A 15467-nucleotide genomic window follows, 5' to 3' on the forward strand; every position below is an offset into this window, starting at 1 on the left:
AATATTAGGGACCATCCCAGTGAGGAAAAAGAAAGGAAACAAACAAACAAGATATTTGGGGGAAAAAAAAGGAACTACCTGGAAGGATTGAGTGCCTAGAAGGAGGGTGAGAATCACCGTAAATTCCTCAATTTTCCCAACAGAACACAGAGATGGCAATTTTCCTGCCCAGAATGGTTCTTAAAATCAACCACTTTTCTAATAAGATGAAGTTGAAGATTGGAAGCCAGATTAGTCAGACTGCGAGGTTTCACGCTATGAAATCAGCTACCCTCAAGATACAGCAAGAGTTTCAAAACCAGATGCAATGCTTAAGGCTGTGAGACAAACAAAGTAAAGATTTTTTTGTATTTTCACCCTCTCTATCCCCCAGTTACTACTCTTTATCCCCAGGATATACATCGTATATGTCCTTTTCTTTCCTCTTCTTTCTCCTCACCTATTTTTCTCAAAACTCAACCCAAGTTGTGCCATTTATGAAAATCAAAACTGAAAAATGCATGTGTCATTTTCAAACCCAAACATCACATGATTGAGAGTATTTCGTTGTTGTTTCATGGTTTCTCAGGTCAATGTGCCAGGCTGGTAAGCCAGTCACAAGTCTCAGAGATCATTATTCCAAGATCTGCCGTGCAAAGAATCCTGCGGCAGAAATGCTGACAATGTGGAAGCAATTCGTGATTTGCTGAGTTACTCCTCAGGACTTGCAATTTTGAATATTTTCTAAAAGAAAGAATTAAAATTCCATAGCCTAACATGCCCATCTCTATATGAATTAAAAATTATTTAAGATCAATTTGCATTTATAAATGAAATGGTAAATTATATTTTTAGGTACTTCTCCCTCTACACACACATTCCACTTTTAAAAGGATCAATTTCTCATTAATTCAATCCTTTCTCTTGTTGAAAATTTGAGGTAATTTAGAAGTGGGCTAATTATAAAGTTTCCTTTTGCAAACTTTGGAGAAGCAAATTAACAGAGAAAGGAGTTTCAAGTATAATTTTTAACTTGAATGTATAAACTGTGTTAATGTTTGAAGTGAATATATGCCTAAGGAAACATTTCTATGGTGAGGTGAATCAACACCACATTGTCAAACACATAGATTTGCTGACTGTTCTTTTGTATTTCTTAAAAAGGAATGGAATACATGTTAATCTAGATGCAAGTCCTATCTCTATTTGAAAATACAGTTGACCTTTGAACAACAAGAATGTGAACTGCAAGGGTTCACTTATATGCAAACTTTTTTTTTTTTGCAAATTTTTTAAGTAGTAAATACTACAATACTACTTGATCTGTGGTTGATTGAATCTGCAGATACCAAACCATTAGTATAGAGGAACCACATATACAGAATGTTGATTATAAGTTATACTCAGATTTTCAGCTGTGCAGAAGCTTGGAACCCCTAATTCCCAAGTTGTACAAGGGTCAACTATAATAAAATTACATTCTTATTTAAATATTTTGGAGTTCCCGTCGTGGCGCAGTGGTTAACATTTCAGACTAGGAACTATGAGGTTTCGGGTTCGATGCCTGGCCTTGCTCAGTGGGTTAAGGATCTGGCCTTGCCTTGAGCTGTGGTATAGGTTGCAGATGCAGCTTGGATCCTGTGTTGCTGTGGCTGTGGCGTAGGCTGGCAGCTGCAGCTCTGATTAGACCCCTAGCCTGGGAATCTCCATATGCCATGGGTGTGGCCATAGAAAAGACAAAAAAAGAGAGAGAGAGAAGAGGTAGAAGAGGTGCAGAGAAAGCATGGGTGGGCTCTGGGGGTGGGGGTGGGGTTAGGGAGACAGACAGAAAGACCTAGAGAGGAAGAGCGATAAAAGAGAGAAGAAACAGCTACTTCTATCTTTTAAACTATAAATTATTTTTATTCCTATGAAATTGCTTATTTTAAGGAATCTTATTTTAAAACATTTATTTCACCAATGTCAGTCTATAATGCTTCCTTAATTTTGGATCAGAGGTAGTATTTTGAAAGGAACACTTCTCAGAGTTCCTGTTGTGGCTCAGTGGAAATGAGTCTGACTAGTATCCATGAGGGTGAAGGTTCGATCCTTGGCTGCGCTCAGTCAGTGGGTTAAGGATCCAGCGTTGTGGTGTAGGTTGCAGACAGGCATTGCTATGGCTGTGGTGTAGGCCAGCAGCTGCAGCTCCAATTTGGCCCCTAGCCTGGGAACCTCCATATGCTGAGGGTGTGGACCTTAAAAAAAAAACAAAAGAAAAGAAAAGAAAGAAAGGAACACTTAAAAGCCATGGCAGTTCTTGCAACATAGCTGAGTTAAAATGAAGAATCTCTGCTAGGCAACATTTTTAAAGTCTACTCTAAGATATTGTCTACTTCAAAGTACAAAACCACATATGCTTTAAAAACCAGCAAAGACTAATTTACTATTTACATTTTGCATTAATTCTGAAACAGTATCTCTAACTTATTGACATGCATAATCATTTAATGGAATTTTACTCCATGTTGACCTTATTTGAAAAAATCCTAGCTTTCTCTTCTTTTAGCTTCAGAGTAATTGCCTAACAATGACCTCTCTAAATTTGTAATTTATGGAATCTGCACTAACTCCATTCATCTTTATTTTATTTTTTTGTCTTTTTGGGCTGCACCCACGGCACATGTAGGCTCCCAGCCTAGGGGTCGAATCGGAGCTGTAGCCACCAGCCTATGCCAAAACCACTCGGGATCCAAGCTGTGTCTGCGACAACCCCATAGCTCAAGGCAAGGCCAGATCCTTAACCCACTGAGTGAGGCCAGGGATTGAACCCGCATCTTCATGGATACTAGGATTCTTTAACCACTGAGCCATGACGGGAACACCTCCATTCATCTTCTGATTTTTTTTTTTTTTTTTTTTTTTGTCTTTTTGCTATTTCTTGGGCCGCTTCCGCGGCATATGGAGGTTCCCAGGCTAGGGGTCAAATCAGAGCTGTAGCCACAGGCCTACGCCAGAGCCACAGCAACACGGGATCCGAGCCACGTCTGCAACCTACACCACAGCTCACGGCAACGCCAGATCATTAACCCACTGAGCAAGGGCAGGGACTGAACCTACAACCTCATGGTTCCTAGTCGGATTCGTTAACCACTGCGCCACGACGGGAACTCCCTCCATTCATCTTTGATAGGATGGTTTGACTCTTAGAATTCTTTCGGTCATGCTGTAAATTTATTTATGCTACAAACATATATTGAGGATGTGCTATATCTTGCCGGGCACTGTGCTGGATGTGATAATCCGGAAAGCCTCTCTGCTCTGGAGGAACTGACAATGGAGTGAAGGAGCCAGTCAGGGATGAGATTCTGCATGAAGCAAGATGATTTTATAAAAGGAATACGAGGAGGCACCTACCACACACACCTTGGGGCAGTCAGTGTGCGGGACTGTTTTACAGGGGAGGTGATGCTGAGCTGAGTCCTAGATGAAACGGTCTTGATCTCTCACTTGTGCCAGGGACACAAAGCCCTGGGAACGTGATCTACTGACAGCAATGGGGCACTTACAGAGTTTATACTGCTAGATTTTCAAGTGCAGCAGAAGAAGGGGAGGGGTTCCTCATCCCTGGTTTTATAGTGATCAAAAGACTGGACTTTCTAAATTCAAATTGCTTCAATATGGAACAAAGTTTGTATCATAGAGTTTGAAGTCAGAGCTCCTTTGTTCTTGAATGGAAGATGTTCTAGAAATGATCTCTAAACAAGTCTTTCACTTTGGGAAAGGAAGTGTTACAAGAGCAAAATTCTAAACTGTGGTGCCCTTGTGAGGAGGATGACATGTTCACCAGAGGCGGCTCAAAGAGCTTGTGAGTTGGGAGAGAAGGAGATGAGGTTCAAGGCTCTGTGTTATCATCTCCTGAACAGCTCCCGAGTGGAATGACTGGGATGTCTGTCCCAAAAGTGTTTTGTAGTAATCAAGGCAAGTCTTTTGAGAGACTGTCTCCTCCCTGAGTGTTTTATTTTTTAGTGGAGCACAACAAACGGAAAGCAGATCTACTGGACACTTCAGAAGTTAAATAGCCTGGGGACAATCTGACATCTGCAAGTCAGCATAGACTAGCTTTCAAACACTTTACATGAATAATAAATTAAAATAGCAGCCAAGCAGGACGTGGGGGGTGGGGTGGAAAACAGAAATCTGGGCTAAAGATAAATACCTGATAAAAATCATTCTTTCCAAATAATGCCAAGGACTCAGATTTGAAGATTGACCTTGTCAACTTCTTAAGTCTCTGATTCTTTTCGAGAAAAGATGTGATGAATAGATAAGAGTAATTATAATGAGCATTTGAGTAGTTGTTTATGAAGTACTTAAAAGTCGTTCTTTTAAGCCTCTGGGATGCTATTAATTTACAATATAAAGAAGATGACTGACATAGCAAATGCACACATTAGTCCAACCAATTATCACAAACCTCAAAGCAACAGAGTCCAAACCAGTGAGGCTATACTGATACATGTTTGCTCACACTTTAACTTAGCATTTGAAGCAAGATTTAAAAGCAAAAATCTATTACCCTAATGAGGCTCTTTATAATGAAAGAACATACATTCTTGCACACTAAATACGTATACACAAGGCCTCATTTTAAGTGAAGGAGAAAACTTTATAAATAGGCTGCAAGGCATGACAAACCTCCCTAGCCAATTGGCAGGGCACTCCCTGTTGGGAAAACATCCCAGCAGGGGAGTCTGTCATCTGTTAGGAGACATCCAGGGATCTGAGGGCTTGGGAGGCAGAGCTCCTCATTTGCTCTGGGAATCCCAGTTCCAGCTAGGAGCCAAGTCAGGAATTACTGTGCAGTTCTGGAAACCTGCAGGAAAAAAAAAATAATAATAGTACATCCCAGATATTCCTTATTACATGTTTTGGGTAGAGTTCTAGAAGCAGCTGACTCAAAACATGGGCGAGGCACTAACAAAACTTGATGATGAAGCAGATCAGTACATTTTGCTGATGATTTAAAAACCTAAAGCACAGCCTCACAATTTATAATTAGTGTGCTACTACAAACTTAAATTTGTAAAATTATTGTTGGACTCAGCTTCCTAATAATAAAATCTTTTAGGTTCCTTTGACGCTCTTTTTTTTGTTGTTGTTTTGTTTTGTTTTGTTTGCTTTTTAGGGCAGCACCTGTGGCATATGGAAGTTCCCAGGCTATGGGTCAAATCGGAGCTGTAGCCACCAGCCACAGCCACAGTCATAGCAACACAGGGTCCAAGCCATGTCTGCAACCAGTACCACAGCTCATGGCAATGCAGAATCCTTAACCCACTGGACAAGACCAAGGATCAAACCCACATCCTCATGGGTACTAGTTGGGCTCATAACCCACTAAGCCACAATGGGAACTCCCGACTCTCTTAGTTCTTAAGTGCAACATTAAATGGGATATTATCTTTGTCTATTGTAAATGTGGTTGCCATTTTACAGTTGGGAATCATGAAGTCAGAGAGGTAAGGAATATTCTTCACATCACACAGCAAAAATGACAGTTTGTAACAGAATTCAAATCTTTTCTACCAGTAACTTGAAGTGACAACAACCATAGAGCCAACGTTTTATTATCATAGCTTTTCATTCTTTACATGACTTTTTATGTTTATTTGACTCTCCAGACTATACATCCATAGGTACTAGTGGAGTGTTCATTTGACATGCAAAGACAAGGAGCGGGGCACAGAGTGGCCACTTAACTGCTCCAGAGTCACACACAACTGGTGAAGGCAGGCGTGAAATTAACAGTGTATGCTCATAGCCATTATACCTTCACCCTTTATTTCTCTGCCTACTTCCCTATAATAAGAGTTTGTGGATATTTTGTCTATCAGACACCATGAATGAACTCGCCGTAGTGTAAGTCCTCCCTCTAGATTCGAAGGCAAAACAAAATGGTGAGGGTGACTTTTGGTCTAATAATCTGTGACCCAGAATCTGCTGAGAGGAAGCAAGCTCAATGCGTTACCACAATTCCTACCGTGGCCTCTATGGTTCACAGCCTGGAAACTCTGAGCTGCCCTAACTCCACCAGGATTCACATTGCTTATAATCAAGCTCTGTGGTAATGAACCTGATTAGTATCCATGAAGTTGCAGGTCTGATCCCCAGCCTTGCTTGGTGGGTTGAAGATCTGGTGTTGCCATCAGCTGTGGTGTAGGTCACAGATGCAGCTCAGATCTGGCATTGCTGTGGCTGTGGTGTAGGCCAGCAACTGCAGCTGTGATTTGACCCTTAGCCTGGGAACTTCCATATGCTAAGGTTGTGGCTCTAAAAAGACAAAAATAAACAAATAAAGATAAATACATAAATAAATAAAAACACATTTGAACCACCAATGTGTTATTCAAATCTTCTCTATGATGCTCTTGCCATGCGGTCTGGAAATGTGAAACACCCCATGGTAGCACATTCTGTCTTGGACAGCTTTAACTGAGAAATCTCTTTCTCACACTGAGGAAAAAATCTGAAGCTCCCGCTTTTTTTTTCTCCCAGTGATAACCTTTAGGTCTAATCTGGTTGTCTGTTTGTTTGTTTTTAAATTAATAAGCATTACAAGCCCTATCCTCAGAAAAAATGTAGGTGCACAAATTGTGACAAGCAAGCTCTGGGCTTTGCAGACCCCTTAAGGTATATCATGTTCTGTGGGCCTTAAGCTTAGAAATCTTCTTTGGTAACAACACTTCAGATGCTGTTAAGGGAAAGAGATCTCTTCCCTTCTGTACTGTGAACCATGTCCAAGAAGGAACTTGCATTCTTCTGTCCCCACTGAATTGCATCTGCTCAGATTTTGGTCATTCATTTCAGTCCATGGAACCCTTCTGAATCCCAGTTCTATGATCTAATCTATTCACAGTTCCTCCTTGCAGTCACTTCTAGGCTTGATCTTCATGCTTCGTGTATTCGTTGTAGCCCCTGGCAAAGATATTGGCTAGGAAATGGCTAGAGAGAGAACACCAACTAAAGGAAAATCACCCAGCGGGGTGGGAAGTGCCTACTACATTATTTTGCAAAAATCATATTCTGGAATTTAAGCTTATGAGTAAACAAGGAATTGGGCACATTGAAAACAAACAGAATATAATCACATGTAGTTAACTTTATTCCCTAAGAGACCAGCTTTTGTTCTGATTTCTTCAATGTTGAGTTAGTTCAGGAATTAGACTAACCAACTCAGAGGATATGAAAACACATGAGAGCCACATGATTGAGGGTCTAGGTACTGATTGCAAAACTTCCTTTTAGAGTTTAGTATGTGACCTCAGGAAACCCAAGTATTTTCCTAGGTCTAAAGCTCCCCCAACTCTAGTCTTCCTAAATAAAATAGAGTGGCTGCCCAGGGGCTGTCTCTTTGGCTTGAAAGATTCTCATGGTCAGTAAATTTACAAACGCCATATTAGTTTTTTTTTAATCATTTAATTTTCCCATTTTTATTGATTAATTTATTTTTTATTTAAAAAAAATTTTTTTTTTTTATTTTTAGGGCCATACCCAGGCTAGGGGTCGAATCAGAGCTGCAGCTGCCAGCCTAAACCACAGCCACAGCAACGCCAGATCTGAGCTGCACCCGTGACCTACACCACAGCTCCCGGCAATGCTGGATCCTTAACCCACTGAGCCAGGGAAGGGATCAAACCCAGATCCTCATAGACACTAGTCGGGTTTTTTATTGCTGAGCCATGATGGGAACTCCTAATTTACCTGTTTTTAAATGAATTTTTTTCATGCTCTAAGGGGAGCTTTTACTTAATGTTCTAGCATTTTGTAGACAAGTTCACATTGATCCTGTCCAAGTACTTTGTAGCTTTTATAAATTAAATTATATCTAGTGTTTGTCATTTCAAAACCAAGAGTTTTAATATAGTCAGTATTGTGGAAGTAGAAAAAGATTTGAATCAGAAGACCCTGATTCAATCTGTCATTAACTCCCCAGGTGATCACAAAGCAGTCCTCTAACTTCCCGGGCCTCTTATTTCTCATGTGTAACAGGAGGGAGCTGGGTTACTTCTTCTCTTACATCTCTAGTTTTCAAAATCCTTTTATTCTAATTTTTTTTAATTAGGTGGATGCACTGAAGCATCAGAACCAAGACAAGTAGGAGTATCTGGATTCCCTTCTGTGCCTTAAATGTTGAGGCTGAAAGCATGGTTTTAATACATGGGGCTTTCATACAGCATCACTTCATTCTATTAGAGATGTATTGTAGGTCTCAGGACACAATTCCTCTAATCCAACTGTTCCTAAACTTTGGCAACACCTAAGGATTTTTTTTTTTTTTTTTGTCTTTTGTCCTTTTAAGACCGCACCAGTAGCATATGGAGGTTCCCAGGCTAGGGGTCTAGCCAGAGCTGTAGCTGCCACTCTACACCACAGCCACAGCAACACCAGATCGGAGCTGTGTCTTTGACCTACATCACAGCTTACAGCAACACTGGATCCTTAACTCTGGAAACACCTAAGGATTTTAAAGAGCTCATGATGCTTAGATCTCACCCCCATGTTCCAATTTAACTGGGAAGGAGTGAGACCACCTGGACCAGTAGAATTATAAAAACTTCTCCAATTTAGAACCACTGCTTCAATCCACAGTTTTCTATTCTGTTTTTTGTTTTGTTTTATTTTATTTGTCTTGGCCACACTTATGGCATATGGAAGTTCCTGGGCCAGGAATTGAGCTCACACCACAGCAGTGACCTGACAATGATCAGATCAATGACAGCGATCCAGCAGGGACAATGCCGGATCCTTAACCTACTGTGTCACAGGGGAACTCTGTTTTCTTTCCTTTCCTTTTCTGATAGTTTTCAATTCTGAATGCATGCAATAATCACCTGATAATTTTTCAAAACTGACAATTCCTGGGTCCACTCCCAGATTCTGATTCAATTGGCCTATGAGATGTTTTAAAATGCTCCAGACAGGGTTGGGAACTACTCCTCTAATCTCTACCTCACAAGTTCCTTCTAGTCAGTCATCCTGCCGTCCTACTCCATCCCACACAGGCCACTCATCAAATGAAAAAACTTTGGACCTTATCATAAGGTACAGCTCCACCTTCACTATATCAACCTGGTGTCATAACTTCCTGCTTTTTCTCTAGGACCATAACCTCTTATCTTGTCTATTAACCAGTGCTCTCTGTTCTGTGACCTGACTTGCCATGTTATGATCTCTCCTCTCAAATGCTTCTTTCAGATCATAGTCCCTCATCTTCCAATCAATTTCTTTCCATTTTATTAACTAATTCTCCTTAGTTCTTTGAATATGTTTGCCCACTATTCCAACTTTCCTCTGCATCTTGGGTTATCCTGATCAAATTTCTCCTATAATCCCAAGTAACTACCATTAAATAGAGTCTAAAAGACTTAAACTGAAAATAAAATCTGCTGATTATCACCAACAGCTAACCAAATGGTAGCCATATATATATATATATATATATATATATATATATATATATATATCAAGGGAGTGGGAAACAATTTATAAAACATGATTTATATACGTGATTTATATGTACGATTTATAAAACTATAACACTTACTTCTACTAAATACTGGCTTCAGTTCTAGCTAGGTACCTCTAGAAACACAAGAATCAGTACTGGAAGAGCCCAAATATGAGAACTGTATATTATCAAGGGACTTAAGGGGTTATCAAAAGAAGATGAAAGCAAAGTTTAGAACCTCAGTCTAGAAAAATGAAAGCTGAAGGTGAATCATTTTTAAATGATGACTAAAATATTATTTTATCAAATATTGAACATAGAAGTTGAATGAACAATCTTCTAGGAAATGTGAAAAATAATACTGCATCATAATTATAAAAAACTATGAAGAGTTTATATAGGATAAAAATAAATAGGTTCTTTGAAAGCTTAATCTAATAAATGATTGAGATGAAACGAGTTTTTCAGAAAGTAAAGAAACCCTAACATTTGGGGAGTACTTTATAAGTTTTTAAAGCACTTTCTCATGCAAGTTATTATTTACATCTTGTAAAAAGATCAGAAGTTCAAGCTGTTCTAAGTACATTTGGAACATTCTGAGGCCAGTGTTGTAAAGGCATCCATCATCTTTTTCCATGAAATCCCCTTTGAGATGCTGTTTGAAATGTAATAACTGGGCTGGCCAGGTCTTTACTCTAGTGGCATTTATGTTCTTTATGACCAGACGTGAATTTACCATGAATCCAACAAAGCTTAAAGCATTAACCACTTCTCTTTCAGATGTGGGTTTTGTCTAAGCCTGAAGAGGAGCCCTGACAGTGGCTTCCTATGATAATATGTTTTTCTTAAATAGCAAAAGTAAGTTGTTATCATTTGTTGTGATTTACTTCTTCATTCTAAATATTTATTTTTGTGCATACTCAGCATTGGAAATTTTATATTCTTTTTTTTTTTCTTCATTTCATTTTTGGCTTCCCTGTGGCATATGGTGTTCCCAGGCCAGGGATCAGATCTAAGTCACAGCTGCAGCAACACTGGATCCTTAACCTACTATGTCTTGCTTGGGATCAAACCTGTGTCCCAGCACTCCCAAAACACCACAGATCCCACAGTGCCACAGCGAGAACTCCTGGAAATTTTATATTCTTTTTCTTAAATATGGAATACGGTGCCCCTCCTACCTATGAGCTATTATTACTAAGTCACAGCCTCCTTGTACCCACTGGAAGGCCATTAACAGCCTCCCCTTTGTCTTTCCACCTTCCATCTACAGCACCACTCAGCCTACCAGCTGCAGCTGTTCCTTGGTCTCTCCTCAGCCATTTGGTCTCTTCCTCCTCTCTGATGAGCATCTCCTCACAGGGAATGTCCTCCCAAGGAAGACTCTGAATATCAGGCAAAACTTTGCAATTATCCCCTTTCTCTTCCCTGGACCATTTATCTTCCTTTTCCTCAACTTGGAGAAGGTTCTCAGCCATACAGAACTCAGTTTCTCCTTAGCATTTTCCCTGGTGTCCTCCCAGCTTTGCTTTCCTTTCAGTTACCCTCCCATCTCCTGCTCCTCAGGACATTTCCTGCTGCCTTTAAGCACACACTTTGAGCCATTACAGTTTGCCTGAGTGGTTTCTCTCCTAAATTTCCATTCCTTAACCAGAAGGGAAAAATACACTAAATACTGAAAATGCCTTCTGTCCTGAGCCATTTGGGCATGAGCGGTCCAGGAGGAAGGGATGGGGAAAATTCATGGCAATTGCTCCTGGGATAAACTTGGGAGCAGTGCTTTTCCCCACTGTAGGAGAAATGCCAAAGTACACACTGGGAAATGTTAAAAAACAAAACAGAGTGTTTCCTTCCATGAAGTGTGGTTGAATCCACCTGGAGTCCTAAAATCAGCCTGAGTGAGGCAGAAAGGGCAGTGTAGGGAAATGCGTCACCAGGAGGATCCATTTACACACATGCACACAACCACAGGACACACAACCACAAGACACACAACCTCAGGGTCAGAAGTGTTAGGACAGATTTCAGGAGCTCAGCTGTGAAATAAAGATTCCACTGAGTCTGCCCTAAACTGTCCACCCAATATAAGAAAAGGGAAATTTTTATTTAATAGAAATTTCAATAATGCAGGCTTAAGCTCAAAGAACTGTAATACTTTGAAGTTTATCTAGCAGATATAATAAAGCATAGTATCACACTGAATTTTTTAGTCATCATGTTTTTTTTCTGGATGAATCATTGCTAAAAAGTGATTCCGGAAAATGTTTAATATATGTTATAATGTTATGGTGTCTTAGTTTTCCTCCCAAAAAACCTTCTAACAGGTTAAAGCAGCTTTAAGTAGAGATTTTAATATAGAAGCATTCAAATGAGAGTCCTGGGCAGGGTCAACATTGTGGTTGAATAGAAACACACAGAATCTGCCAAGAAAAAAAGAGATTTGACCTCTGTCTTAGGTTTCAGTCTAGGAATTTGCAGTACTTTAATGCTATATATTTTGTTCAACCTACAAAACCCCACAATGCTTATGAAGCCCAAAAGAGTCAACTTCTCTTTTCTAGATATTCTCAGTACAATAAAACATTAATGCTGTGCTAAAATTACAAATTTTCATATATACAGAAGCAACTGCGCTGATTTTCTGGGTGCAAAAGATTTAGTAATGAAAATAAATGAAATTATGGGTAAACACATGGCCCTAGATATTTTTTCACACCTGTAATTTGCTAGCTTCCCAGTGCTGATCTGAGTACCTGTGTATTGGGATATCTCTCCGGGGAGAAGAAAACAACAGCATACAAATAAAAGCCAAATTCTGTGAATTCCTGACAGTTCTAACATTTTTGACATAAACATTATAATTAAATACATATGCCTTGATTTTCTCCTACTCATTTTCACCATTGTGGTCATTCACTTTCTTTCAGTAGTTCAATGGTTTAACACTCACTGAAAATGCTGAGTCACAGTGATGTGAACTAGTCATGCTAACTCCTGTTTAGGATTACCTATAATGAAAATGACGATTGACTAAATAGTGACCAATACAGAATTTAGTCCACTATGTTTACCGGCTATCTTTCACTCCATTCTTGAGCTGAGTTTCATAAGCTACATTGCCTCAGGCATGAGGAAACAACTGGCCTCACAAAAACACAGGTCAGACTCCTTACAATATTACACCAGGCATTACACCATAAAAAAAGCTGAAGACAATGACCAACATGACAATAGTTTCCTAAAAGGGTTGGACTAGCTTCCTTTGAGTCATCACAATAAAAATGGGCTTACATTCAGTAGAGACATCAGTGCCATTTACAGCATATGCAGACTAAAAAAAGCATAATAACCTAAACATTACAGAACACAGCAGAAAAATTGGGACAGAAGCACTTTCTTCACAGCAGTAGCCACAGCAATCATCTTTCAAATTTCAGAGAGAAATCCCAGCATACTGATACGCAGATTAGTAAATATTTGTTCTAAAGCATTAAAAAAATAATTTCATATAACCTATGAGTCTTTTCTGCTCCTTATACCTTGCTGTCCTTTTAATCTATTACCTCTGTGTTTGGCACATAGTTGAACTTTACATATGAATAAACAAGTGATAGAAAAGCAAATAATTTGAGAAACAATATGACTATATCTAATTCTTCTTCTTTTTCTTTTATTTGTATTTATTTATTTTTTTTAGGACCTCACCTGCGGACTAGAAATTCCCAGGCTAGGGGTTGAATTGGAGCTGTAGCTGTCAGTTTATGCCATAGCCACAGCAATGTGGGATCCAAGCTGTGTCTGTGACTTATACCACAGCTCACGGCAACACTGGATCCTAAACCCACTAGCAAGGCCAGGCATCAAACCCGTGTCCTCATGGATGCTGGTCGGGTTCGTGACTACTGAGCCACAGTGGGAATTTCTGGCTGGATCTAATTCTTATGAATGTTTGAACTGGAGAATTTTCCAGAGGGGAGAGCCCAACAGGATGAGCTATTTTTAGTGCATGAAAAAGAAGTTGTCATTATTTGATTTATTCAGCAAATATTTTTCATCTATCTTCTGCACACTAGGCATTGTGCTAGGTTTCTGTGATTCAGTGATCAATAGCAAAGACTTGGACACTAATCTCATAGAATTTACATTCTAGGGTAGGGAAGATAGTTAAAAAATAAAAATGAAAAAGGAGCACACAAATAATGATATAGTTACGGTTGTGATTAGGGTCAAAAGAAGACTTTTTCGAGAAATGGAAAGGTGAAAGCCAGATTGCACAGGGCCTTGTAAACCATGTTAAAGATTTTCTGTTTTATCCTAAGATGAATGGCCATCATTTTAAGTTTAAATCAGGGATATACTATGACTAAAATTTCAGTTTGAAAAAAATACTCTAGTGGTCTATCAGTAGAAAAGGTGGAAGCGATGAGCAAGACAAAATGAAGGCAAGAGTGGATGAGAGGAAAGGGCCAGTTGGGAAGTTGCTGCTGTAGTTTAGACAAGAGATGGTGGCAGAAGAGTAGTAGTGGTTATGTGCAGAAGTGAACAGATTCAAGACTGATGCAGATGCAAGGTGGCATTGACAGATGCTTATCAAGGAAATGATAGTCAAAGAAACATCTGCATTTCTGTGATGAGCAACAGGAAGGATGGGGGATAGGAAGACTGAGAATATTAAATAAAGAGTAGGTCTGAGGGATAGGTAGGTTTGAGGCATAAGATGCATAAGAGGTAGCCAAAAGGAAATAGAAAGTAAATGTTGTATGTATGGCTTTGTGGTTCAGAAGGGAAGTTTGTGTTGGAGAAAGCAGTCTCTGAGTTATTGGTATATATACAGAATTTTTCATTAGCTGTAGGAGTGAATGAGATTTCGCTGGGAACGAATGTACAGCAGGAAAGAAACAGAGTCCAAGACTGATCTTTGAGGAACTCCAATTTTTAAGTAAGGAGGAAGTTCTCCCAAAGTGAAAAAGATTGGCTAGATGGTGTAGAAAGAATACTACATTGTGTGTTACATTAGGTTGTGTATTACAAAAGCTAAGGAAAGAGAAATCAAACAGAGCAAGTGATCACACAAGGAAGTCAAGGGAGGGGAGGATTTTGCAAATGGGCCATCCATTGAGGCCTTAGCCAGAAGAGCTCGAGTGGCGTGGTGGACTGGAGAGAACTGACCTGTGAAAGGGGAGTGACACCATTAGGAAAATGTGCCTAGATAACTCCAAAAGTCTGATCATGGGCAGAATTTTGAGGTTCTATTCTTATTTATGTAGCCTATATTTCTCCATATGGTAAATGAGGGTGTGAGTATGATTATATTTAGGAAGTAGCTCAGAAATGCAAGTGCAAAGTCTGTGCATGGCATTACTCCATCCAGTTCAATAATATTTATATGTAGATTCTAGGACACAAAGATGAATAGGACAAGGTGCATTCTTGCCAAGAGCTTATGATTTAATGGAGGAGACAGAATAAAACACGTAAACTTAAGAAAATGCAGTAAATCTGAATATGGAAGTACACATAGTGTGCTGTGAGAGCAAGAAAGAGGGGCATTTACCACAGACAGAAAATGTGAGGAAGTTTCTGGAACAGAAGACACATGAACTAAGCTGTGGAGGAGCAAATAGGAATCTGCCAAGTGGTGAGAGGAAGATAACCACAGAGGGAATATCTGAGCATAAACAAAGGCCCAGAGATGTGGAACCCAATTCAAATACTGTGTACACCCTGCCCATGATTTGCTCATCTACAGACACATCAGCTACTAGAAGGTAAAGTGGATCATGAGAGTTAAGTCTAGAGGGGTACACAGGCCAAGTTCAGGAAGAATCTGTGTGACATAGTTAAGAAGATTTGACTTTAGTAATTATCTGGATTCAAATTCAAGATCATCCACCTATTAGTTCTGTGACTTTGGACAATTAGACTCCCAGAGCCTCAATTTCCTCCATGAGAGTTTTTATTTTTAATTTCCTTGAATGAGAGCTTAAATAATCCCTACATCCTA

The 15467-nt window shown here is 39.5% G+C and overlaps 1 long non-coding RNA gene across 1 annotated transcript in view; it reads right to left on the reverse strand.

The window, feature by feature from the left end:
* The window catches only part of LOC110257192, a 41255-nt gene continuing 28911 nt past the window's right edge, over nucleotides 3124–15467 (reverse strand). The window contains exon 3 of the long non-coding RNA XR_002339473.1: nucleotides 3124–4831. This is a non-coding gene — a long non-coding RNA (uncharacterized LOC110257192). The remainder of the gene's footprint in view (nucleotides 4832–15467) is intronic.

This window comes from Sus scrofa, chromosome 15 (assembly GCF_000003025.6).
Source record: "Sus scrofa isolate TJ Tabasco breed Duroc chromosome 15, Sscrofa11.1, whole genome shotgun sequence".
NCBI lineage: Eukaryota > Metazoa > Chordata > Mammalia > Artiodactyla > Suidae > Sus > Sus scrofa.